Genomic DNA, 4453 nt, shown 5'->3' on the forward strand with positions numbered 1-4453 from the left:
GCGGATGTGTTGATCCTTGGCCAGTGGCGTGTCCATCTTGGAGCCGGCTGGCATTGGCTCTATTGGACACAGGGGAAGCTTCTAGCAGCTTCTCACAGAAACCCCCCCTGTAGCTTCCCCACTACCAAAACCTTGCTATGCAAACCCAATACAGGGGGACAGAAATTTACTCCTCCTTGGCTCCTCTCTAGAGGCAAGAGGCTGGGGCTGGCTCCTGCCCCTGCAGCACGAGCTCTAGCCATCCCTATCTCACCCAGGGGATGTGCTTGTCCTGGGTGACGGAGAGAGGGGAAGGAGGGTTGAGGAAAAGGAAAGGAAAAAGGAAAGGAAAGGAAAGGAAAAAGGAAAGGAAAAAGGAAAGCAAAAAGGAAAGGAAAAAGGAAAGCAAAAAGGAAAGGAAAAAGGAAAGGAAAAAGGAAAGCAAAAAGGAAAGGAAAAAGGAAAGGAGGAGTATCCCCCCCACCTTTTGGGAGTAAATACCAAAACCCATCATTGTTCTAAACAGACGTGATCTCTAAATGCTTCTGGACTGCACTCTCTGCTTTTTGTTTCACAGGTCGCCCAGATGCTGTGGCAGGCGAGCTGTTGTCGCTGGCAGAACGAAGGCTTCCCCCTTGCTCCTGCCACTGTGTTCCCGCTGGCATGGGGCTGGCCCTCTGTCAGCCCCACCAAGGTGCCTGCAGGGTGGGGTCATCTTTCTTCCTCCAGCAGTTGCTCAAGTTCTGTCCAGGACTGCAAAAGAGCTGGACAGTGAGAGATTTACATTTGTAATTAATAATTATCCTGAGAAAAATTATCCGTTCCAAGCATCATACAGGTCATAGTGACATCTCCTAACATCTTACTCCATGAGGTACCACTAGGACCTTTCAGCTGAAAAGAAAATCTACTAGTGGAGTAGCAGCTCTGCTGAAAAGGAGCAGGAAGAGGTTATGGGGGACCCCAGGTAAACATGAGCTTGCAGTGGAAACCACTGTAGCCGGGCTACCTCAGGAGGAGCGTGGCTGGCAAGGCTACTTGTTCTCTTTCCTCTGCTTGGTGCTGCTGAGTCCACACCTGAAATAGTGTCCTCTTTCGGTTCTCTCAGTTCAAGAGGGATGCTGAAAAACTGGATTGGGTCCGGCGGAGGGTGTGCGACATGGCGAGGACCTACTGCCTTCGAGGGAGATGGGCTTGTTTAGTCTGGCGAGGAAGAAGCAAAGGGATGAGCTGATAATGGCCAGCGACTCTTTGAAAGGGAGTTAGAGAGACAATAGAGCCAAACGCCTTCTGGCAGTGCCAGAGGACAAGGGCTGATGGCCACAAGTTACAGCTTAGATAGATAGTTAGATTGGGCACAGGCATGAACTTCTTCACCAGGAGGGTGGTGCAGAGCTAGGATATGTCACCCAGAGATGGTCTCCATCCCGGGGGGCTTCAAGGACCTGGCCACCCAAAGCGTGGCTCAGCTAGTCTTGTTGGTGAGAGTCTCCCTCGGAGCGGGAGTGCAGACAGAGATGGACGCCCTGCGGCCCCTTCCAGCCAGCCTGCCCGGGGAGCCATACTGCCATGGCACGGAGCAGACAGGGGGCTGGCTCACATCGCCATCGAGTCAGCGCTGTGGGATGAGGTTGGCTCTGGGTTTCACCCTTCCCAGCTCTCCCTCTGTGTCAATGTCTGTGCTCAGACACAAGATGATGTCCCTGCCCAGGGCTCGTCTTTGGTCTGAAGCCCAGCCCAGAGCTTGCCAGCTGTTTTCGTTTGGTTGGGTTGTGGAGCCAGGCCTGTGAGCCTGCCTGTCCCAGCAAATGCCAGCCTGGGTAGCTAGCCTTGCAGTTTTAATTGGCCAGCCGCCTCTCAGGTCCTTCTTGGGCAAAACCTGCACGTTGCGGTGCCTTCCTGAGAAGAGGCAGTGTGCGCCTTCCCAGAGTCCTGCTGTGGCTATCTCAGGCTTTAAACAGGCTTTAAACCAGGAGTAAATTCTACTCACATCCAGCTGAAGGCTTCTTGAGCAGGCTGGAGGGATACTAAGTGATCTCTGTGTGATGGTAATCAGGCCCCACAGAGACAGTGCTGAGTGTTTCCCCGGCTGAGGGCATTCAGGTGGTAGGAGCTACACCCGGCTGAGAGATCTTCCCCATGCCAACTCGGAAAGCTGCTGCCGCTTCTCCGCAGGGTAGTGATCCGCATCTCTGTCCCCTCCAGGGATCACTGCCGTGCATGCGCCTGCAGCTGTGCCTGAGGGAGCCCTGGGCAGGACGTGGCTGCACGCTTACCTGTGTGCCTTCCACCAACCCTGCGACACAGTCGGCAGCACCAGCCTCCCCCAGGAGTTCCCGTGCAGCTCAAGGTGACCTTGTCAAAGGGTAACGGCCTTTCTAGGTCGGCTTGCGTGACCTGGGGAGCATCCCTCTGCTTTGGCACTCCAGATCAGCCACGGTGTCAGATCACAGGCTGCTCTTTGCACAGCTTCCCTCTTGAGCTGCTTGCTGTAACCCAGGTACTTTGATTTCTGGTGGTCTGGTAAAAACTGTTCACCCAGATTGCATGAGCAGTGTGGAATAGGAAGGAGCTTTGGTATTTTACTATTTTATTTTATTATTTTATTTTACTTTATTTTACTTAATTTTTATTTTCATTTCATTCAGATTCTTTTTTGCTGAGGCTACTTTTCCCTACTCTGATAAATATGAGCATAAATAACACTCATAAAGCCTCTTCCTGTAACCAGAGCACTGCAAAGAAGGGAACAAGAATTAGGTCTGACCTAGCAGGACGTGTCTGCATGTAAAATGCACGTCAGCTGCTGGTGGTCTGCAGCCCTGCAGCTCCGGGCTCAGCGTGGATGTAAGCGAGCAAGCGAGTGTCTCCCCAGGGTGGCTGCCCCATGAGCCCCTGCTCTCCTCTCAGCCCACAGCCTAACAGCGCCTCTAACTTTAATAAAGCAAAGATGGAAGAGATTGCTAAATGGTAGCTAATAAACAAAGTGACATGCACGAATCCTGGTAATATCATACTGCTCTTAAAGAAAATATGAAAAATAGTAATCATGGCCATTGTTATTACTATCTTGTCCTTCACCATGCCTAAACTATCCATCATACCGATAAGGCTGAAAGGAAAATCCAGCGGTATAAGATGCATGTATCACCGGGCAGCCAGTCCCGTGCCCGCCTGTGCTGCAGCCAGTCTGCGCTGGGACTGAGGTTGCTCCTCTGCATCATGGGACCATCAGATAAATCAGAGCAGAACCAATGCAGGGAGAGGCTGTCGGCGTAGCCACCAGCAGTAGAAGGTCAGCACGGAAATAGCTGCTCTGCAACAGCTGGCATGGAGACCTGAGCAATGAGGTGATGTGGGCTGGGGATTTACTTTGGGGTATCAATGGACCTAAAATGCATTGGTGTGAGCCGGACAGAGCCCCAGAGGAAGACAAAGGGAGGAAAGCAGATTGTCTGATGTGGGGTGGGAAGTCAGCTACAAGCATGGTACTGCTGGTAACTGCACGGCAGGCTGAACAGTCAGTTTCATGGGAGAGTTTCACCCTAGAGAAATTATACTTGACTGTTCAATTGTGTACCCAGAGAATAACAGTTAGCGAAGCTGGGGAAGGGGATGGAGAGCTGTGCAGGCTGTGCGAGGTCGCCCTTGCAGCCCTCGCTGGCTGAGGGCTGTTCCCTGCAGTTTGATCTTCAGCCCTGGCCCTGCCTGGGTTACACGGTCCATGCAACTCCTTTAGTTTGGAGACTGCTCCATGGTCTTACTCTTGGGATCTCCATCCCAGGTCTTCTCCCTGTGGTTTTCTTTGGTTGCTGTGTTTGTACTCTCTGCCAAGCAGTCCTGGATGAGGGACCGGAACCTAGGGAGCTCCCGTGGGAGGCCACGGGGCTGCAAAGCTGCCGGGGTGCTCCTGTGCTGTGTGTCCTGTCCCTGGCAGCACCTGAATTTTGCTATGGGAGCAGGTGCTCTTATGACCCCTCTCCCAGAGCCTCCCACTGAGGCTGGGCTGGGGGGGTCCCACCCCGATGATGTGGGTGGCTCTGGGTGTGCTGCATAAGCTCCCTCTGCAGCCTGTCTTCTGCTGGGAAGGTTTATTTGCCATATTGTGCTACTGGGGGAAAAATCACGATGACACGTGTAGCGAGCAGGCAGCAGAGCACAGTGCTGGCTGGTATTATTGGCAGTTACCCCCTTCACTCGCTTAGGGGGCCTACAGACATCGGAGTGTGGCTGCTGAAATGAAATGTTGTTAAACCTGGGATGTAAATCACGGGCAGCCATGGAGCGCTGTGCGAAGGCTTCCCCTGGGGTTTAGCTCGGCCTCGTCATGCTGGCACCGCAGCAGGGAAGGTCTTCTGCCCAGGGACACTGCTGGGCTGGGTCACGCTCTGCATCCCAGGTGGCCCCACACAAATGTGTCCTGCAGCAGCAGCAGCTGAGCAGAGCCCACAAAATGGCTCTCCCCCTCTTTCCC

Source organism: Pygoscelis adeliae, unplaced genomic scaffold (assembly GCF_000699105.1).
Source record: "Pygoscelis adeliae isolate BGI_AS28 unplaced genomic scaffold, ASM69910v1 Scaffold71, whole genome shotgun sequence".
Lineage (NCBI taxonomy): Eukaryota > Metazoa > Chordata > Aves > Sphenisciformes > Spheniscidae > Pygoscelis > Pygoscelis adeliae.